This window comes from Rissa tridactyla, chromosome 2 (assembly GCF_028500815.1).
Source record: "Rissa tridactyla isolate bRisTri1 chromosome 2, bRisTri1.patW.cur.20221130, whole genome shotgun sequence".
In the NCBI taxonomy this organism is placed as follows: domain Eukaryota; kingdom Metazoa; phylum Chordata; class Aves; order Charadriiformes; family Laridae; genus Rissa; species Rissa tridactyla.
In genome coordinates, this window is record NC_071467.1 from 110,069,220 (window position 1) to 110,092,255 (window position 23,036).

A 23,036-nucleotide genomic window follows, 5' to 3' on the forward strand; every position below is an offset into this window, starting at 1 on the left:
AAGGGCTTTATGGAAGACAGGAAAGCAAGGGGTGAAAAAAGAGCGCTCTCCCCTCCCCAAGTGAGTCTGGAGTATGTTTGTGACCAGGGAGAAGCTTATGCTGGGTCCTTGTGGGGTCTTCTGGGCTGTGGTCCTGAAGCAGAACGGGAGAGGGTCCAGGCAGCACGTCTCCTGAGGTGGCCTGTCCCCCACTTTGTTGCTGTGCCCAAAATGCGAGTGAGTTGCTGGGCTTTTGAGCATGTGGGAGGAGACAGTTCATCTTAAGGCAGTTTTAATGATCTTAAAAAGATCCGTGGAAGCCATGTGTTAATTAAACTCTTAAGTGTTTTGGAGGCTAGGATGGATGCAGAAGAAGCCTTCCTGGACTTGCAGGATTTGAGAAACAGAGTCCTTGAACCTCTTCTTTCTCCTCTATATCTCCAAAAAACATCGGAAGCACCAGTAATAGAACCACTACAGTCACAACTGCCGGTGTGTTACCTTTAGAGCTGGTCTTGGCTTTTCTTAATTGCATCCAGTTGCCATAGTGAATCTTCCTGTGTTCATAAGTCATGCCTTAGGGCTCTAATAGACGCCCTCTACATGTACCCAAGGAGAATAAGGTGAGAGGCATATTTTAGAAATCAAATGCAAACCCTGACATTTATTAAATATGTTTCTCAAGTTAACGAGAGAACATGCTGTCCACAAGGCTCCCAGAGATGCCGCACACTGAACAACTTTCCACATTGCAAGAAGAAAACATAATTCCTGAGGCCGTGTCCCGGGGGATGATGTCTGGTGATAGCATTTATTCCTTTGGAACTTTTGTTTCTGTGCAGATGACAGTTGCCATTGATGGAAAAAATATATTGGTACGGTATCAAACTGCACACCCACTTAGGACATAACTCATCCCGTCTATTACACAAGAATACTGTTAAGTTTCAGATGTCTCCTGGAAATGGCAGGCTTTAGACTTCAGGGAAGGTTTGGATTAATTTTGCTGAACCAGATGCAATGATGAAATGATATAAAATTCATGTATTCTTTTCGCTGTGGTCAAGTGATACTAACCACAGCCACCTCCCAAGCATGAATTCTCAGCTCATTGTTTAGAGAACATAATTACATTTTTAAAATGAGTTAAGACTTCTAATTTAAGTAGTGTTGAGGTGCACACACAAAGTTCTAGTCCTGGATAAAAACCCTGGGATCGAACTAGTTTGGTGCCGTATGCTATACTGAGCTGCCAAAGAAAGACATCCAGCACAATATTAACAAGGTAGGTTAGATAAAATGTGTGCTTTTAATAGAGTACTTGCCCTGTGCATAGCTGATAAAGTTATAAGAGCATTGAAAAATGTTTACTTTTGTCCATCTGCTCAGAGCATTTTAAAAAAAACCCTAAACCTAAAATTTTCATGTAAATGCTATGTGGAAATAACTCATCAGATAGAAACTCTAGATTATCTAATGTTTGCTTAATACAAATAAACCCGCTTTATTTACAAGGTGGCTTGGGCGACATTTGCCAGCACAGAACCCCTTCTGATGAAGTGAATGTTATTCCATTTTCCAGACAAGTCTTTTATTTTCATTTCATGGGCATCAGAGTCTCTACTCACAGCAATTGCATCTAAACTGCAGTCCAAGAATCCAAGACTTCTAAAATACGGAGCAGAAAATGGTCCTGTGCTTCAACACACGGATGGGAATTTAATTGTTGACTCTAATCTTGTCCTTGGTTTAAGTCAACAGGAGATAACCTGCACAGCAAGGGCACAAATGGACACTTTAAAGTTTCTTAGGTGATAAACACTCTCTACTTTCTTTGATTTCAGAGGGAGCTCTGAGGCCAGAGCTTACAAACCTTATCATCTGTACTTCATTTCATTTACTCACTGATGGTCAGAGGACTATTTAAAGCTTCCAAGTCAGGTGAATAAGAGCTTTCACAGCTGAGAAGTAGAACATAAATTGCTAGAATAGTCCCTGAAAATTTGTTCAACAAACTTCCCTTTCCTTTCTGTAACCTGGTTCTCTTTTCTCATCCATCAGCCAATTACAAGTTTTGCCGAATTGTTTGGATGTTGAGGATTTTTCTGCACTTCCTTAAAAAGAGATCAGACTTAAATTTTGAGTTAAAACCTGGGATCAGTTATTCATATTGGCTCTGTGGTCTACTTTGATTGCATATGTAAGCAGCCAGTGTAACACAATTGCAACCCCTATGATGATGCAATTACCTGGACAATCTTATTTTTAGATGTTACAGTGGTGTTCTTTGATTCACTCAGCTGTGAGCAGGATTGTCCTCACTTGCCATAATTGCACTTTCTTTTGTTAGTGTATTTATGATCTATCGCATGCCCGTGTAATGTGCTTTGTCGCGTGCCTTGCAAAAATACTTCTTTTTTAGAAATCCCAATGCACGTGCAACACTGCAAAGACCATCACAAGGATGTTGCATTTTGGATGGTTTTACCGATGTAATGCATAAAGTTACTCATTATTCATATGCATTCTTGCCTTGGCTTTGCTGGTGCTTAGTCCAAAGGTAGAGACAGGGGCATGATGTTATCCCCTCCCAGAAAATAAACCCCTCACTGACCAAATGTTCCTGAAGAGAAGGATGGACGGACAGACCAGTGAAAAGCACTGCACGTGCCAGTCGTAGGGAAATTCTTCTCAGGCCCGTAGAAAACAAGGCTTTCATCTTATTGGGTTTTCCCCTTCACGGTTAATAATGAGATTAACATTTTTTCTCTTTCTTTAATTAAAATTCCACCTACTTAGATTGGGGGGCCTGGTACTAAAGCGCTACTGAAGTGAATGGATGGGCTCCTGCTGATGTCCACGGGATCTGATGGAGCCCGTCAGCAGAGCCAGCAGCAGGAGAGCGTCTGATGTCGGCCGTGCTTCTCGGCATTTGGGGGACAGCGGTATCTGAGGGAGGGCTCCCACCCAGGCGTCTGGCCTTCCGATGGCTCTTAACTATGTGTCTCCTCTCCTCCCCTTCTGCATATCAAACAGTCAAGGACAACACTGGACTCCTCCAGTCCCTGCAGGAGTGGACGAGGAGTAACGCCTTCTGTCTCCCTCCAGCTGGGCTGTGCAGCTGGAGTGACTTTGAAGCCAGCGTAGTTTCTTTGCTTTTGTTTTAAGTTAGTCTGTTTGGAAGAGGGCTGGAATTTTAGAAAAGTGAAATGCATCTCATTAAGTGTGAGATTAAAACTGTTTTTGAAAACATTAAAAGAGTCTTTTGGTGTCTGATCTTTATTAAAAATGCTTTGTTCAAGCCCATGTTTTATTAAAAAAATTATATGAGTGCGTGCAGTATCTTAGAATTACACGCATACTTTTCATTTGAGGAGTTGTATTCATTTGCCTCCAAAATATGGGTGGATATGTTCATGCAGAAAGAGAAGCATCAAGGAAAGAACACCTTCTTCTTTTCCTAGAGTGCTACCCTCAGCTAAGGCTTACCAGATGCACGTTGTTAGGGCAACTAATAGAGACAGAAAACATTGATCCGACAGCCATCCAGATAGTGTGTTTAAGTTTTCCTTTGAATTAAAATTGAAAGGCTTTTCCTTTTTACTGCCTTTGATGGGTATTTCTGCTGCTACGCTTCTTTGCTTCTTTGCGTTGTTTGTGTGCTTTGGATTTTTTACCTGTAAACCAGCAGCAGAACTCGATACATATCTTCACAGATTCTTTTTTTTTTCACGCTAAAAGTAACCCTTAACATCATCCAGAACAACATAGACCATTTAATTGCATCCAGTTACTTCTGAAAGTGTTACTTCTTGGATTTGGTCTTTCTGTTCTCAATGTTACTTTTGAGCACCAAGGAGTCTGTGAGTGATGGAATTAAAGGAGCTTCTTCTCTGTTGATGTTCCCTGTGTCTCATGCATGTGGTACCTCCTCACGGTAACTCCAGTTGACCTCCCTGTTGGGTTCTGTGACCTCCTTTTCCACCACCGCTGGCCTCCCCTTCCATGGACTGTAGCTTGCAGCTGGGTTGTCTTGTAGGAGACAGTTCATTCCACTTGGCCAGTGATGGAGGAATGGAAAAGGCAACTTTATGCTGCGCCCAGGGAGAGAGAAGTGAAAGTTTTGACCCACAGTGCACCAAAGTCAATGGAAGTTTTTGCTGGTTTGGCTTCCCGGAGTCTTTATTCGCTAAATAAGGGGGTGGAGAGGAGAATTGAAAGATGGTTATGTGAAGCTGTGCCTTTTTTTAAGCTCATAAGTTGATATGTTTTGTTATTACAGTAATAGAAGAAGCTATATATGAGGTCACATGTAGTAATGCCTGCACTCGTGTTTCGTCTGTGTGAGAGACTGAGTGGAGACTCGTTTCTCCATTGTTTTGACTGCTTTTTTGCTTGGTCTGGGCAAGATACAGGCAAGTAAACGTTGTCGAGTATCCCATCGTCGAGTGCTCTGTAGTTTTGAGCACCTTATTGGCTGGGTGCTCGGGGAGCGATGCTGAGGGCTGCTACTTTCAGGTGCTCTTTCGCATCCCTCAGACTCTGTGACTGAAGTCTCTGGAAACAAGCACCTTGGCAAATTGAAATACAGGTGCCTCAGATAGGGTGCCTAAAAAAGGAAACCTCCTAGATGGTGATTGCAGTTGACAATTTTAGCTGTATCATTTATAAATAGAAGAGACAGAAGAAGGAAACTTACAGGCAAGGATCTAGGAAAGAGCTCCAGGCTTAATTGTCTCTGGCTTTTCCAAACCCATGCGAATCAGAGAATGTGTGTTTATCCATGTTCCTGGAAAGAAAACTTCGCCAACTGAAGAAGTGGTCTCTTGGTTTTATTTTTCTTCTGGACAATTCCTTTAAAAACAAACAAAAACTTCAGCTACTCAGATTCTTATATTAACATCAGGTGTTCTTTTTTGAAGATTATTCTCTAAATGCCATTATTTGAGGCGCTGGAAATGTGTACCAGCAAGAAAATCCATGGGCAAATAACGAGCTCTTTTTTCTATTTATCTAGAAACTTTGATTTATTTTTTTTTTTTTTAGCCTTTTGAGCCCTTTGGTGGGTTTGTATTTGTAGAGGACAGTGCAAAGAACAGTCAATATTTATTCTAGTCAACTGATAAATAACTGGGTGATTCAGAGAAACTTAGTCAGAATACCCTTGTCATGGTCATTGCTGACGTCAGACAACAACAAGTTTATTGCTCGTTAGGTTTTTGCAGGAGTCTGTAATAAAAACCCTAAACATAGCGAGAGCTCCTAATATAGGGGCTGGGTGTGTAGTACACGCGGAGAGAGTTTGCAGTTGCAGAAAAGGAGGGAAGCGATCAGAGGTTCACAATTAAGCTTAACGCCCAGCGCTTCCACTCGCCGGAAAGGATTCGTTGTTTATAAACTCCTCTGCTTTACTAGGACTGGGCACGTAATTAACATCCTAGCTTTTTAATTCTTATCTAAAAGGCTCCCCCTCCCTTTTATATGGGTTATTCTCTATGCAGTCACGCAAGCAGAAAAGGTGGCGTATTTCATATTTTCACTTCGTACACCCTTTGCAAAAGGAAGTTTGGGAAATATTAGCAGAGCTTTTCTTTTTTAACTAGCTGAAGCTCTTCAACCAAGCTTTAGCCGTTCCCTTGCCCCCACTACAATCTCTTCCAGCCCTTTCCAGTTATCGCCAACAGCCAGTACAGTACGGTCTGCTAGAGAAGCTGCTGCTATCTGAAAAGTCTCCTGCTCTGAAGCTGCTTTGATATCAACCAGCTGAGCTTTTAGCCTTTGTAGGCCAAATGTTAAAAAGCCAAACAGGGCTCTGAAAATGCAGAAAAATTAATTATAGTGGAAGCTTTTCAGCTGTGTATTGAAACAGTATAGGATAGCGCTAGAAGCTGGAGTGGGCTCATTAGAATAGATCCATGTTTGAAATAAAGCTGCTAACAACTTTGGTGTGTAAGTTAAAGATGTGTGCCAGATGGTGTATGTTTAGTGTTTTTGTTCTCTAATAATATTTATGGTCCATACATTAAAAAAATAAATCTGTGGCTTTTTAGTACAGAGCACTCTGGTTAATATTTCTGTTTATTTGTGGTATATTGCTCAGCTTCTAAATAGCTCTGTGTTTGGCAGAGGGAAACATCATCCTATTATTAAAAAGTGGTTCTGGTCCACTCAGATTGATAAGCACCGATTTGTAAAAATCTCACTGAAATGCCCTCGTGATATTATTTGAAAGTTTTTCTGTGTCTGCAGTAGAGAAGAAAATCGTGATACGCAAAATGACATCCCATTGCCTTCATGAGAGCAAACAAGTATTCTGGTGGCCACACCTACACTTTCTCTGTCCTATTTATTACCTTTGCATGTTCTTGATAAATATAAACCTCAAGATCTGGCATGGGTTGTGAGGGGAGGTGTTTTGTTTTTAATAAAACCCTGCAGGGCTACCAAGTGCTGTTAACAGAGCTCGCATCTCACCTTGCCTCACAGACGAGGGCCGTCCAGATGGCATCCCCGCGCTCAGATCCAGTCTACTATCCGTTTCCATCCTGCTTGTGAATGATTTTTAGAGATTTCCATGTGCTCTGAGGCACCGGGGTCTGTCTGCTTCTGTTGGGTTTGAACACTACCATACAAAATGGTGAATGTCCTCAGAGTTGGTGCAGAGGCACGGCTACGTCCTTCCACTGAAATGTTGGAGATCTTAAATCTGTCGGCCATAGCACGCCTCCATTATAAAGTAAATTGAGTTTAAATAAATCAAGAGCGGAGTTTCTTCACCAACAGAGAGAGCAGCGTTCCGATCTGGAGAGGGTTTACAGTCAGAGGAGTAAGTTGTGAAGGCTTTTACCCACATGCAGCGCTCTCAAGGGGAAGCGTTGCTGCGGGGTTAAAAAATCGGCGGCTTCCCAGTGGAGGCCATTAAGGGTTGGCAGGAGGCTGATGCGGAGAGGCTGTCTAGGGAGCTGGGGGCAGCGGTTTTCGAGAGGGAAGCCCATGGTATAGGGAGAAAATCCCCCAGGGAAGGAGAGAAATGGGAATAGTTTTCAGTCTTGGTTTGGTCTCTTTATACTTGAATTGTGAATGAAAACTTAATGATTTAAAAGGTCTGGCCTCAAACTTTTAGGGAATAATAGGCAAGGGCTGTTAGAAAAGCAAAACATGTGTATTTCTTAACGTATGCCAGAGCTTCTCATCTGTGGTCTTTCAGAGGAAACATCACTTTCTGCAGCCGAGGGGGAGGCTGGTGCCGCTTGTTTCCCATTCCTCATCATGTGAGTGTGCTCATTTCTCCTTCCAGCTCTAAGCCTTAGGAGCGACACTGAAATTTTATCCAAATATATTACTAACAAGTACAGAAACGTTCCTGGAAAAATCACTCGCTGCCTATAAAATGTCACCTGACTTAATTCATATGGTAAGGCATTTTCCTAAAGGTTAATGAATACTCTCGCTCTCAAAGATGGGTTTGGCAGTGGATTCAAAACTCCCGAGAGGTGGCGAGAAGGAAGAGGACTCGACTGGTTCCTGAGAGGTGACAAGAAGGAGGAGGATCCCCAGCTGCCTTTCTCAATGGTCCCTTCAGTGTTCCTATTGCACCAGCTCTCCGATGCGATCACAGGGACCATGGTTGTGAGCTATGGCTAAACCAGGTTACTAGAGCCCAGTTGGGTGCTTTCTCTTTCCAGGTCTTCTTCTGCTTTCACACGGATGCATCGGGCATGCGTGAAGGTTGTTTTTGTGCCAGGGGACAGATTCTTGTTCCCTGCGTAAACTGGGGGAGTTTGTTTTGTGGTTGGACTGATGATTTGCATGAGGATTTGGAGGGGTTGCTCAACTCCGAGCCTGAAACGTAAAGCAAGGAACACAGCAACTTGATGGCCGCTCTGTTTTCTTCAAAGCTAAAATTCACTGTGTAGCTTGCACGAGGCTCCACAGCCCTTAAGTGCCATTGAAACCCTCAGGTTAGGCTTCTAGCAGGCCTTGGACAAGACTGGCTTGTGGCTTATCCTACAAACAGAGCAGGGGGAAGGAGTTCAGTTAGATTTTAGGGTAGGTTGCGTGTGTGTCCTGTCCCTTAAATGCTCCTCTTCCCTCTGGGTGGTGACGAGAAACTACCCCAGAGTCCTTTTGCCAACCTCTTTACTATTCATTCCCCATCATTACGCGGGAAGCTACAAAGCTTCCATCATTTTCCTATACAAATATTTGGCTAATTATATTACCTCGATTGTAGTGCTTGAGTCAAATCCTTATGCTGTCCTTTTTCATAGTTGTAGAATAACAGCAAGAAAAAACAATCCCCCTCATCCGGAAGCTTATCAGAGGAGACTGAGCCAGCAGAGGTAAAATAAAAGGATGCGTTCTTTTTGGTTTCCTGGAAATACACGCTTTTTCTCAGCATCCAGCAGTCTTTGTACTCAGTACGTATCATATTTCTAGGCATCTCTGTCTTTCCCTCTTGAGGGAACTGCTCATGATGTTTCTGTTTGCCAGGGGTTTTTTTTTGGGCTTGTGTGACAAGGAAGAAGGAAAAACTGCAATATAAGAGTTTTTGCCGGAGAAAGGCAATAACACACACATCTGGTTTATTATAGTACTGTTTAGAAGGAGGAAATCAGGGGGCGTGGGGTGAGGTTTTGTTTGTGTTGCTTTTTCCTTTGGCTTCTCCTACCACACGCAGGCTCAACGCCTGCCACTTGGATCGACCAGGCACCTTCAGATTGGTCTTACGCTGCTGATGTGGTGGGTGTTCAGCAGCTGCATTACTAGCTACTGCAACAGGGAAAAGCCCGGAGCCTTTTTTATCTCTGAATTCTTGTGCAGGGAAGTCTGTGAGAGGATGGTCTCCCCATGTTCCAACATGGTACCAAGACGCAAAATTAATGAGGTATTGGGGTATGCCTAATTTCTGCTGGTTGGCAGGAAATACGATGAGACTGGGGCTTCTGGCTGAGGCAGTGTGCGCCCTGTGGAGTTGGTGCCAGCATCCGTCCTCCATGCTGTACTTGTAAAGCCCAAGGAGCGCTGGGGAGGGAAGAGTGTCAGGGTGTCTGTGAACCAAAGAGACTTCTTCCCTTACCAGCACATCCCTTGCCTGACCTGAGGCACTAACATGGGCACGCTCTTCAGAGGAAGACCTGTCCCTCCCCAGCTGCTGCAGAGATTTGTAGATGTTTTGGTGGCTCAAAAGGCCACAGAATGTGGTCTGTGGCTTTTCTATTAAAAAGGAAATTTTATAAAACTCTTTGGTCGGTTGGGGCCACGCTGGTGGCCCCCGAGGTACGCTGAGGCAGGTGGCACTGCCTCCCAGTCCTGAAGCCTAACCTTCCCTTAGGAAAACGATTTTCTCCTTTATCCCTCCATAATGCTGACTGTTTTGTTGGTGTTTGTTGTCTAATGCTGCTGGCTTGTTTTTAAAGGTCAGGCTTTATGAAAAGCCACTGTACCCGTGTTAGGTTTAATGGCGTGATGTTCAAATAAGGAGGAGCTGGTCCGGAGGCTTTTACATGGACTTAAACATAGCTATCACTTTTTCCAGTAAAGTTTCTGTGTCACTCCACAAGATACTGCTCCTTATATTTAAAGCACTGCAGATGCTTCAGCCCTTTCTTTAAGCAAGAGGCACGTTATCGCTGCTGTTACTGAAACCTAATGAATTAATATAACAATCGCTTCCCCAGATCAATCACGCCTGGTTAAGAACTGTGTGTACTGACCTTCCCCTCTATATTTTGGGGACCATCAAACCTCACAGCTTATGGTGCTGGTGGTGGCTTGCTTGGAGAGCCCAGTTGTGCCCTACCTGTAGTGCACACAATTAAGCAGAAGTTCTCCCAGGCTGAAGGTCCCAAGCAGCAAAGAAGCCTTCTTGCCTAATAAATCCTGGAGACCAGTCTGGCCAGAAAATTTCTCTTTTATGTCTCCTTTAGTTGTAAATTGAATTTTGATTACTTCAAGAACTTTGTGTAGATGTACATTTGCATTTGTGAGGCATGACATCATGGTCATGAGACTATGCAATCTCAGCTGGGTTTTGCACACAGGGACTGTACTTGGTTGTACAGATGTTTTCAGCAAACAGTTGTATCAGAGATATCTTGTAAGACCATTTGTTGTAATTTGTCTATCTGGGTGTTGGGTGGGGTTCTTTTGCTTCCCAGCCAGATAAAAGAAAAGCTGATTTGATGCATGAAAGGAATGTTGGTCCTAAACCAGTTGTTTATTATTTTCTCCAGGCCAGTATGAGAGAGAAAATGCATTGGGTTAACAGCAGTTGACTGATCTGCAGTCTGCTTTTCTTCAGCATCCTCAGAGTCTCTGAACTTTGATCCAGTTCTTCTAATTGAAAAAAAGGATAACACCTGTCTCATAGAAGTAAGCTTTTTGGCTCTTCTGGTGAAGGGCCGAAGAAGAACAGGACATTTTTATTTATAGTTAACATTTTGCTGCTCTTATGCTTTATCAGTACTACTGAATCAAGTATGAAGTATCTCGAAAGGGTGTAAGGGATTTGCTGCAGCAATACACATTTAAATAGCAAATAGGGGGAAAAATCAGCTGTGTGTGCAGATTTCATGAATGTTCTTTAAAATTACTATTTTAAATTTATTTTCTGTTTGTAGTCTGGTTTTAGGATAACTGCTTTAAGAACAGATGTGTAAGTACATGAGTTTTATGCTAAGCCATTATGAAGAAGGCAACTTAGGAAAACAATTTGAAGCTGAAATTCGCAACAGAGGTACATACTAGATGTACTTCTTACAACCACATACTTTATAAGCAGAGTTATTGAACTCTATGAATGCATTTCTCCAGATTAATAGTATTAGAAGCATGGGAAAGATGCTTAGCTCTTGTATATGGGTGTAACATTGTTGCTCAGCATATGTTAAGTACCTAATTCTGCTCCTCTCGGGATCTCGGCTGTATATAAGATTAAGTGCAGCTCTGAAGCTGTTGTTTGTATATTTAAATACGTGTCTTGATGAGATTCTTGCAAGTTATTTCTACCCTTGTTATTTGGCATGAGAGAACTGGTTGTGCTCAGTATCGTAATTCACGCATCGCAATAAAAGAGTCAAAATGACATGCCACTGTCTGTAGAGCCCTAACCTTCAGGGAGCTCACATTTACTGTTCTCTTCTGCTGGGTGCTAAGTCACGAGAAACTCAAACCAGCATGTAGCATATAATACCAGTTCAGTCTTGCCTGCAAATAACATTAGCAGGGCCGGAAAAGATCGTTTTCTGTGATGGCAGTTTTGGTTGTAGTTCTCAAATGGGCATAGTGGATTTTGTTGCTTGGGAGGCCTTTTTCATGATGACGTCTCTATAGCTCAAACTTTGAGAAAGGAGAGAAAGAACCTTTGAAGATTTATTTTTTTTTTTGTGCATGCAGATTTTCAAAATGTTTTAATATTAAAGCCTTTTCTCCTTCTTTTGCAATTGTGTTGTTTACGAAGCCATAAGGTGAACATAGGTTTTTGGCAAAGAAGCTTTCTAGGGGAAACTGCCTACAATTGAAACATAAGCAGATCTTCAACCCCAAAATTGTCACTAGTGTGTCTGGGATCCAACAGGGGTGCAGATCTCATCCTGGGCAGATTTGCTTCTGAGGATAATTGTGTTGATAACAGCAGTATCATTGATTTGGGATTTTAATAGAACCTTCAAATGTCTTTAACAATCTTTAAGGATAAAAAATATGTAACACCTGGAAGTGCACCGTAGGTCCTTTTTAACCTACGTGATCCCAAACCACAAAGTGTAGTTGGAGAACACAAAGAGGCACACTCTGTCCTCGTGCTACGACATCTTATCCTTTCGCTATTCCTATATGTTTTTTCTTGTTTCTTGTCTTTATATTAAATCCATCCAGGTTTAATATAAAGACTATTAATGTAAAGGTCCTATCCAGTCTAGGAAACCAAATATATTAGAAAGCCTGGTATATTCATTATCACTTTCAGTGCCTTCCAAAAAGTTACTTGATAGTGAGTCGGGGCGGGGGGAAACAGAGAACAGATTTTTATCATCCTGTATTTTTCATTAAGTTTAGGCGGAAGGGATTTCGGCTGAATTTCTAATATAGAGGACAGAGGAGAATACCGTGAAGATCCTCTGGGTACTGCAGAGTGAAGTGAAAGGCAGGAGGAGAATGGTAGAGGCAACTTCTGTTTTTCCTTGCAAATGAAAGGTCACGTTTACCAGCTTGGAAATGCTTTAGAAAAGTAAATGATTGCCCGTTCATCAATTCTAGGGCCATTTTGGGAGCTTTTAGTAGGCTATGTAGTCTACTGTCTACAAGTCATTTTTGCATACCAACAGGATGTGGACTTTATTTTCAAATACATATTTTAAACAGTGCCAGAAATGTACTTTTTTGTGTTGTAATATGAGTGATGGGAAAGAGCCTGTGTTTCTGGTTTTGAAGGTAACCATTACAACTCTGCTAGCAATACTGTGTCAGGGAGGACACATTTCAGCAAAGTTTCTCCTCTGCCCAAGCTCTGAAATTTCAAGCACGTTTTCCAGCAAGTTATGGTTTGATCATCTCGGTTGGACACTAGGCGGACGTGGCCATTTTGATGCTGTGCCCCCTTCCAGAAGCAGAGATCTGCCCAAACCCTGGTTCAGGCAGGTCAAACCTGCAGACCCTGGGAGAGGATGCCCACCTGGCCAGTCTGGAAAGGGCTTATCCTCCTGGCCTAGCAGAAACTGAAGCCTTTTGACCTTCAGGCTATGGTTTGAGCCTTTCTAGTAGGAGAGTGGATGCTGTGAAGAGACTTGAGTATCATGATTGGGGAAGGGATTTGAATCATTCAGCTTGTTGCTAATTTTCTAAATGTACGATGCTGTTCTTTAGTAACTGATGATGCACACTAAGCAATGACCATAAACAGATGACAGCAATGTTAGTTTGACAATGTTTGATAGCTTTTCAGGATTTCTTTTCAGTTGTTCGGGCACTGAAGCCTCATTGGCAGAAGGCAACATGCCGTATTTTCTCATGTAATGGTTGCCAGCATATAAAGGCTGTCCAGCAGGTGACCGGTCCCTCAAGACCAGAAGAAATGGATGCATTTGGATTTATCTCCACTTTAGATGAGGTGTCTGCAATGGCTGCTTCCTAGAGTTTGGGGGGGAGGGGGGGAAGGAATGGATCGGAGGAATTGCAGCCATGGCGTGAAGAAGTGCAGTGGTCCCAAGGTGTCTCCTCTCAAACCATGTGCAGAAGCGTGTCTCCTTCCAACTGATCTGAGACCTGGAGCATGTCTCTAGCTCTGTAAGTTGAGGACTTGGTAGGTTACTAAAACAGGCCATATCCTTTCTGGTTGAGCAGTTTAACTGAATTAACAATAGCTGTGTGGAGGATGGCTCCAGCAGCTGTACTTTAAAGGCATTTGGGATCCTATAGCCCAAGCTCTTTGATGCAGACCATGTTTGTATTTTTTTGTTTAGATACCTCGTTATAGGGGTTCTGGTTTTTATTTGTGCTATTCTGAGGACACCAGGATGAAAAGCTGGAAGTATAAACACATCTGGGACTGGGATTCCTTGGGGTCCTTGAGTCAACCTGCTGGAAAACAGGAGGAAAAAATTGTCTTGTCTTGACTGATGACTTAGGAGAAGAAAGAAGATTTAGAGCCTGCCGTGTAGTGCTTTTCTGGTACCCAACCATGTTCAATTAATTTCATTGGGATTTTAATTTCTTCAGCAGTAGCAAGTATCCAGCTCTTCATTTTTCTAGGCAGAGAATAAAATCAGATGCTTGACTTCAGTATTGAAGCCCAATTTCTGTATTCACATTCATCATCTGAAAGATAATTTGAGCTTGGCCATGAACATTTTGCATCTACATTGGCTTTTTACAGAGACAGACAACATAATTACCCACAATCAATTTTTCTTATTAAGACAGAGGAGAGGGCGAGTTCATTTCTCACTACTGTAATTCTGAGATGGCTTTTTTTAACAATAAAGGGAGCCATGAGGAAAGCACAGGAATGCTTACCTCAGAAAAGAAACTTTATATCACCTTAGTGGGAAATTGAACTTTGATTCATGAGAGAAAGAGGAAAAAATTAATATACATGTTTGCTGCTTTGGAAGTCATGCAGGGCTGTGTTGTTTGGTGGTTTTGTTCTGTTGGCTAATTAAATACAATCTTTTAATAACACACTGAACACCGATTTCTTTCTAACGAGGTGAAACACTGTGAGAAGGTCCCTCAGTCATCTCAAAGTCCAGCGTGTCGCCATTGGAAATTATCATTGCAAATACAAAGTAAAGAGCTCCTGTCGGGCTGATCCCCGCTCTGGTAGCCCTTCTGAGCAAGCCACAGCCAAAACCTTGCTCGCTTTAACCCATGCTCAGAGGTGGGATGTGCGCAGGCTTTGTCAGGGACAAAAAGCCGTATCGGGAGGAACAGAAGCATGCTCTGTCTAGCAGTGTCCAAACAGTATTTTATTGTGCCAAATGGACGCTGGCCAGGATTTAGAAAACAGCTAAGAAACTATGATCAGTCATATCCAACACCTTAATATAGCAAGGACAGTTTGTGTAGGAGAGAGGAGACAGGCGCGATGTAGATATAGTCTTGCATTTAAAGCTTTGCTTATTGAGACATGATGGTGAAGAACTGGTTTATACCTCTCTGCCTGAATAGTGCAGATCAGCTGGAAGAAATAAAAAGGTGGAAGGTGGACCTGTTCCACCAGCGATAAAAGTCCATCGGTCAGTTTGGTGGAAGAATCTCTTCTCTGCCGTAACTGTCCTCTGTGTGGGGACAATTGGGGTGGTTTTTTTTTCCTGAAACATCTGGTTCACTCGAGGCAAGGGAAGATCTCATTGTTTACACAGAGCGGTTCATATTGCGAACACAGACACTTTAAAATAGTAGCTCTCTCTTCTGGTATGTTGTTCATGGAAAGGCTTGCTTTCTGGCACGAAATAAAAGGGAAACCTGTGAGAAGCAGCTAATTATTGAAAGAATATTAATAGAGGAATGACAGCTTGGACCTCCCCTGCTAGGCTAGGTTGCTAAACTGAAAAAATGGAGCCGAATGTCTTTATTTGAAGTGTGTTATCATTGCTAGTGAGTCATGAACTCCTATAGAGTTAAAACAGTACAAATCCTGTTATTTCAGGTGGTTGTGTAAACTGCTTAGTTTCTGTGTAATTCTGCCACTCCTGGTAAACATGAGGCAGAGAGGAGATCGGGAATAACCACCCCTTGTACTCAAACCTTCCCTGGTGAAATTCTACTTTTATTTGAGGGGAGCTAGCATGAGTGGTTTTGTTAGAAAAAATGGTACAAAATAAAGGCACCTTTTTTCCCTCCTTATGCCCACCAGACAGATCTGTGAGGCCCTGAAGCAAATCACCGGCAGGCAGGATGAACTGTTTGGGAGCTAAGAAAAATATTTAAAGGCTGTGTAAATATACAGAGCATCGGTGCATAAACCCCTCCCGGTAACTACATGCTGACTTTCTGTTCACTCCACAAAAGGCTGAAGATGAGGCATCTGCCTGCAATAGAAAAAGAAGCAGAGGTGGAGACAGCTTGCGATCCCTTTCCCTGCAATACCCTCCCGTATGAATTAAAGGGCCCTCACTAGGTCGACTGCCACCAAATTCCCATCCTGTGTCTCTGTGGGCAGCTGCATCAGATTTAAGCTGAAGGGCCGGGATCTGCGAGGGCTGGCAGGGGCAATCCCTGCTTGCAGAGAGCTGCAGGTGCTGCCCGGAGGTGTGCCCTTCACAAATAGTGGGTCATCAATGATCTGCATTTTTAAAGGTATTTGCATTAACATGACACGTGTCATTGCAGACGTATTCATGTGCTGGTGCCAACATTGGTAATTCGCTGAAAGGAAAGGAAAAGTTGCTAAAAATCTGTAAATTTTTAAGAGCAGGGTCCCCCCCCCCCAGATTCCAAGAACAGCTTTCTCAGGTTTTGGTTTCAATAACTTTTCATCCATAAAATAGCTTTTGAAAGCAGGAAGGATGGGGAAGCAGACAGGCTTATGCCAATGCCGAGAAGGGAAAAAAAAAAAAAAAAGATTAATCTTGCCACAGCTCATGCAAAGCCCGTTCTGTGTGCAGAGATGGGCTCAGCTGTGTATCTTTGAGGAAAAAGAAGCTGGTGATCTCAGATCACTTTAAAGAGGAAGGTGGGGTAGTATGCACACATTATCTATTGGTTAACAGTTGTTCTCTTCTTTACAAGTAATAAGCTGCAAAGCAAGAAGGGACAGGTATGAGAAAAATAATTGGGAGCTCTTGCCTTTTCCCAGATGAGTCAGTCTTCCTGAGAATATTACCTTTGCCATTTATGCAGATGACCAAGAAAAAGAGTGGAGATTTAAAGAAACCATACTTTGAAACCTGCTTCATATTGCCCTTGCTCGTGTTCCCTAATGCAGTTTTTGCATTGCAAAAAAGCTTAAGTTACCTAAATTTTTAAGGCATTTCTGGAATTGGGCCATAAATACGTGGATCTGAATAAGCACTGCATGCAAGGCAGCGCATGTTTTAGGCTATGGCCAGAGACCCTATTGCCAGGAAAGCTTGAGCATCCGTAGGGAAAACCCCTCCAGTGTTCTTGCCAGCGCTGCAGGCAAGAACACGACGTGAAAGGCTGGGCTGAAGCGCTGGTAGTTTGAACGGGGTAGGTTCCCATGGCAGGCAGTTCAGGGAGATGTGTTTGCTTCTGGGCAGAGGTGACTGCATTTATTGTTCCTGTTACTTACCGTGTGCTGTGGACTGTGTTCTGCCCTGAGTCTTATCTCTGCAGTTCAGAGGATGGCATGAAGTGAGGGCAGAATTTGATTTAATAACCCCAAGCACGTGGCCTGTGGCACTCCCTTCATGCTCTCATTCAGAGGGAGCGTTAAGGAAATTATTCTATACAGAGCATTTTGCAAAGTATTTCTACTTTCGTTGCTGTAGCACTGGAAATTAGAAAGGGAACTGTAGCATACTCCACAGGAAAATTCACATTATACCCAGTGTCATGTCAGCTACGCCCCTTTGATGTACATACATTGGAGCCCCTTTGACAATTAGCGTCCTTGATCAACTATGCAAATCAGCCCCACATGCTATAATTTGCTTGAGGGAGAACAGAGATGGGCGGTGAGCCTGTGCTCTGTAGGATTTCTACGCTCTTATTCTCTTCTTGCCCTGCTTGGTGCATCTGCATCCCGGTTGGTACCGTCCTAGAGAAGAGGGACGTCACGGTGGTGGAGATGGAGGTGGCGGAGGTGTTGGTGTCCCCAGGGGCACCTAAATGCCTCTAGCATGTGTTTCGGAGAGGCCTGAAGAACCAATAACTTGCACTGACTTCAGACTTCCTCAGGCTCTGGCATCAAGTGGACCAAAGTGTCCTGTGTTTCTCCATAGTAAAACAATGTGTCATGCCAAATCCTATGAGTAATTCCCGTTTGGTCTCGCATCGGCTGCCTGTGGGCTGTACGCGAACGGTACCAGCAGCGATAAAATCTTGGCGAACACCTGACAAACAGCTCCCCTGTCCCTCGCTGGGCGTAATTCTGACTCGTAATGAGACGCAACGTTTTTATTGAGGACAGATTTGGCCCTATCAAATATCGCAGTGCTGCCCTGGGCAGCAGCCGGCAACGGCGGAGCGGGAGTGTATCTGCCGGTGGGAAGGCCAATGCTGTCCTGTGTCCCAGACAGTTTTGTTGGCCCTGCTTTCCTCTCATCCCCCAAAACGTAAAAAGCGGGCTTGAGTGGGTGGCAGATCCCAGTGAAAAGTCTGTCCCAGGAGTGGGTGGCTGGACGTTCCTCCTGCGTGTAATGTTTTGATGTTTTGCTGCTTGTGGTGTGGGGTTTTTTTCTGTTTACAGCCCAGAAGCTGATTCAGTGGCCATGCAAAACCGGGCCCGAGTTGGCACGTGCTGGCGAGCAGCTGGTTGCACCTACTCCAGTTGGTCGCTGCCCTCTCCCCTTCGCTCTTCCCGAATCCCACATCTGTAACTCAGTCTGTGAATTTAATTTTTTTATATTATTATTATTATTATTTTTGATTTAACGCGTCTGGGAGATGAGCTGTATTGCAGTAGAATGCTGGCTTCTCTGCTCAGCCAGTCCCTGGCTTGGGATGGCAGGGCAATCAGCCCATGGTAACCTTGACTCCAGCCAGCCATCACACTCGGGCACGTTTCATCTTGCTCCGTGATGCTTACCTGGCCTTTCTTCACGGGGGCTGAGACCCAGCCCGGACTGTCAGCAGCCTGATTATACAATGAACCGCTGAACGGTGGCTGAGAAAACTCCCCAAGTGGCCTTTTGGGGCTGGAAATGGAAAATCCGGTGGAGCGGAGTGAGCTGGGTTCACTTGGCTTGCTGCGAGCGGGTCTTTAGTGGCCCCAAATCAATGTGAGCCTTTATAAGAAAGCCAGGGCTGTAATAAGGGATAAAACCTGCTCATTTTAGTAATTGGAACGATTCTTTCTTTTTTGTCTCTTTAACCGTACCCACTCAGCGTGACCGGTGTGTTTAGAAAACAGTGGTCCCGCTCTGCTCTGGGGAACGCCATTACTGCCCGATGCTCAGCCAGCACCACAAGCGGAGCCAGGGGCACGAGCGGCTCACACCACTTTGCGCGGGAGCTGATGGAGACATCGCGGGGCAATTCGGATCCTTTGGGATCCGGCTCCTGGTTGTGCTCCCCGAGCAGAAGTGTTACCTCTGCCCTCTGCGACTCCCTTGGTGTCCACGTGTCGTGGGGCTGGGGGGCTACTTCTCACCTCCTTGCCCTCACAGATGACCCCAGCACCTCATTTTTCTTACAGCTGCCATTCAGAGAACCATCGGCTACTAAATGTAAAACACATCCTAAAATATGTCTGTCTTAATTTTTTGCATATTTCTTCTGTTGTTATTTGTAGTGGGGTTCATTTATTTATTTATTTATTTCTCATTCAACTTGGAGAACTAAATAATCTAGTCTTTTTTTCTTTTTTTTTGGTCTGTTCACGAGGGAGTTTTTACTCGTGACTCCTGGAAATTGGCACTTCACTAATGCCTAGCACTTCGTAATAACAAATATTGGCAGGGATTCACTGTTAGTGGTCACAGAGAAGTTTAAACACCTCCTGAAAGTGGATAAATACATGTAGACATTTTAATGAAGCGATAAGGCACAAGGCCCCACACATTAACAAACAATAACTCCACTGTTAGTTATTAAATTTACTCTGGGTAAATTTACTCTGGGCGTGTCACAGCCCCGGTTTTCAGCTTGCAAATGGCTTTGGATGGCGCAGATAACCACAAGGCAAAAGGATTTTGCTTTTGAGGGTTTCTGGATGGTGATGTCAGGCAGTGGGAAAGAAAACAGTGTCGGCTCTAGGACGGGCACGAGGATGCAGGAGCAATGGCTCCCCACACCATGCCAACCCCCTCCCTGGGCTGCAGCCCAGGGGCACGCTCCTCACCGCACGGTAAGCTCATGTCGCCTTCGCTCCTGGGCTTTGCTTTTCTGAAACGAGGCCTTCCTTCTTTTTGCCTTCTCTTTGCTATATTGAGAGAAGTTGGGGGAGAACGACCTTGTAGGTCGCTGCTTCCTGGCTGCTTGTTTGGAAGGAAGCAGACTGCAGAGGGTGGGCATTTAAAAGAAAAGAAAAGAAAAAGCTGAATCTCAGTGGTAAAATGGCAAGCGAAAAGATGAAATCAAGAAGAGCCCAGGACGAAGAAACGTGTAGAGAAAGCCTTGGAGGTGTTAGCGGCAGACCGACGGTGACGGTGACGGCCCTGCTATTGATGACAGGACCATTTTTTCTTGGCAGACTTTTGGCTCTTCAATACTGTGTCCTAGTTTAGGTGGTGGCGGGTGCATCTCAAAACAAATGACGAAAACAGATTTGCAAGATTGTCATCTCTCCCTCTTTTAAGATGTTGATGCTCATTTGGCCTTCAGAGCAGCACGAGTCAGAACAGAATTTATCCTTTCTGATGTGCTTGTTTCCCCGTACGGGCACAGCGCTGCCCAACTGTGAGTGGTACCCAAGTACATGATAAGCAATATGATAAACTACATGACAGTTTATATAATGGGCAGTTTTATCACTTTTTTGACTCATTGGAGCATCCATTTTAAGGAGGAAAACAAAGATCAGAAAACACTTTCTCATCATGTGGTTCTTTTAAACAGTGCTGGCTGCTGTAAACCCGGGCGTGTATTTTTGGAGCAGGTGGAGAGGTGCACTGGGGCAAGGCACAGATGCTGGGACAGGTAGCTTGCCGCACTCCTCTCCCTCCCCTGTCCCCCCCCAGTTTACCATGGATGTACATTCTGGTAATTGCACGAGCAGCCCTATATGGTATCCCCTCCCTTCCTCCCAGTACTTAAACCGGGGCCCTGAGAGCTCTGCAAAAACAAGAAGGATTTCAATTCTATGGTGAAGACAGATGCTCTCACTTTCATCCAGGAGAGAATATAGTCCCTTCGGTGGGGATAAGAGTGGTCACACAGGCTGCGGAGTGCAGGAAGATACGACTGCCAAAGAAGTTGTTTTGACTGCAGCAGAGAAAATAAAATGTGAAAGCCATTAAGGAAGTATGAGGGGGAATTCAGGGCTGCTGCCCTCTTAAAGAATAACTTCTTACTGGAAGGGCAATTTAATCAAAACTCCAGACCAATCAATTATCTAAGTTAGGAAAGTTATTCTCCTTTCTGCCATAGCTTCACTCGTACAACGTATGTGGATGTTCATCTTGAATTTAAGGAGCTTTTAGAATGCTTCGTGGTGATGAGACTAAGACAAGTTTATCTTCTTGATCGTAACTTTTAAAAGTACGATGCATTTGGATTTAATTAACTGGATTTTCTTTAAACTGTTCTTACTCGGTGCCGTCCATGAGGGAGGTGTAAATCTGGAGTAACTTTGCCCTAGTCAGTGGCATTGCTTCTGTTTTGATGTGGATGTAACTGAGAGGAAAATCTGATTGTCCCTGAGAAAGCCATCATCTACTAGTTTAAAAGTGAAGGCTGGAAGCTCAGTGGGATATGGAGAAAATTACTAATGTAATCTGCCATGCAAATCTCACGCATTTGCTTTATTTAAGAGGTAAGGCAGGGTTAATTCAGTTAACAAAAAGGACTTTTTATTTTGTATTTTTTTTTCAATTCATTGAACTTGACGTGGATTTTCAGAAAGCACAAAAAGCAAAGCTCTGTTTCTGGCAAGTCCTGTGGTGTGCATGTGGTTCATTTTATACAAGTATATGAGCTTTGCTCTTCCCTCAGGGGAGAGAATGTCTTTAAATGCACATTTTTTCACATTCCCCTTTTAATGCAGCTTGATCCTACAGATAAATCACTACTCACTGTTTATGTTATCACTGTGGAAAAGTTTGTGAAATCACAGATTTGGCAGCACGGTTTCACAAACATCCTCGAAGAGGAGAGCACTGTCTGGGAATAAGTGAAACGTTTTATTACCAGTTGGGCTCGCAGCTTAGATGTCTGCAATATCTGCTGAAACACCTCCACCCCTTGACAAATACGGGACTAAGACCGATCTGCTGGCACTTACGGTATCATCTTAAAGTCTTTTTTACGTTTTTTATTTCAGCTGTAGCCTGGGCTACTTTTGGCACCGTTAGTGTAAAAGTTTACTTCCTTTTATATTTATATAATAGTATAAAGCTTTACCGCCATTTATTTCTGACGATTTTTAGACATGGGGAGATAAGAGTATTAACCGCGCATCAGAGCGATGTCTCCAAGCAATAGGGCTGTGTCACAGGTGTAGCCCTGGAGGTCTGTCCCAGGGACACCAGAAAGGGGACGGGAGCCATCACCCAGTTGTTAGAGCAAGCAGAGGTGCCAGTGAGAGGTTAGTAAAGGATGCAGAAGTTGTTGGTAGGATGCGACATCCATTGCGCTCCAGAAATATTTTGTTGCTTGCTGCTCAGAAGCAGACAGTGGGGGGGGGGGGCAGGAAACAAACTGCAAAATTGGTCATTAGCATCGCAGTGAATTTTAAAATGTTAACCAGTCTTAAAACCAGCTTTTTTTCTCCTTGAAAAATACATAAGTGGGTTATATATCACGTGCAAATAATACTTTTTAAGAAAGCCGGTAATGAGCAGAAAATGACGGTTCTGATCTTCCACTTATCTCCCTCTAATTTGCAACCAGCAGTAATGAACAGCATGTGGAAATAGAGACTTATTGCTCCCCCTGACCTCTCTGGCCTTGCCTGAGACAACATTTGCATTTGGCTTACTGAATAAGTTTTGTTTTTCTGATAAATATTTGGTTTGCTTGGAAAAAAAAAACCACACAAAACCATCAGGTTAATTGTGGTTAATAGTTAGCCAAACAGTGACAGGTAAGTAAACAGAGCTTTACAAACAAGGAAGGCCGCACTGAGTATTTTCTGAGGCATTGCAGACAGGTAATTTATCAGGTACAGCTCACAGAACCTCAGTGACACAGATATGACTGTCTGGGTTTTGTTTTTAAAATCATATTTGCCCTTAAAAATTAACTTGGATTTTAAAGACCAACCTTCCTTATTTCTCTGCAAAGGGCATGAATGCCAGAAAGTCGCATCGGTTAAGAAGGAAGTGAATCAGAGATTAACTCCCAATTGTGTCAGGTTGGATTTTGCCACCACGGAATGTGTTACAGGATACTGGAGACACACAGGATGTACAGTAAAAGGTGCATGGCCAGGAGAGTACCCGTAGGAAAGTAATTCTTGATGGAATTTCCCAAGCTTAAATCTTCACTGAGAGAAACGTATCATCTCCGTTTTTCCCATCACTCCCCAGTCACAGCACACCCAGGTCAAGGTCCTATTACGTATAGTTTAGAAGGAGTAATAAATACTTTATTTAAAAAGCAAGCAATTTAATCTCTCATCAGGCGATCATGATTCTACATGCCTATCCAATAAAATGAGGTCCCCATATTTTCGAGGAAGGAGGTGGAACCTTTATTCTGCCTTTGAGACCATGCACAGCTTCAGAAAGTGTTTTGAAGGAGAGGAAAATTAAAGTTAATGAAGTAAATGGAAA

At 43.5% G+C, this 23,036-nt stretch overlaps 1 protein-coding gene across 4 annotated transcripts in view; it reads left to right on the forward strand.

Moving 5' to 3' along the window:
- EGFR (epidermal growth factor receptor) overlaps window positions 1-23,036 on the forward strand; it is a 167,111-nt gene that overhangs the window by 74,734 nt on the left and 69,341 nt on the right. Inside the window, exon 1 of one of the 4 annotated variants that reach the window (XM_054189750.1) lies at window positions 16,723-20,802. The exons of 2 other annotated variants lie outside the window; for them this stretch is intronic. The gene's annotated coding sequence lies outside the window, so the exon portion shown is untranslated. Of the gene's footprint in view, window positions 1-16,722; window positions 20,803-20,852; window positions 21,546-23,036 lie in introns of those variants that run through there. One more of the 4 variants, XM_054189749.1, reaches the window with a different exon arrangement.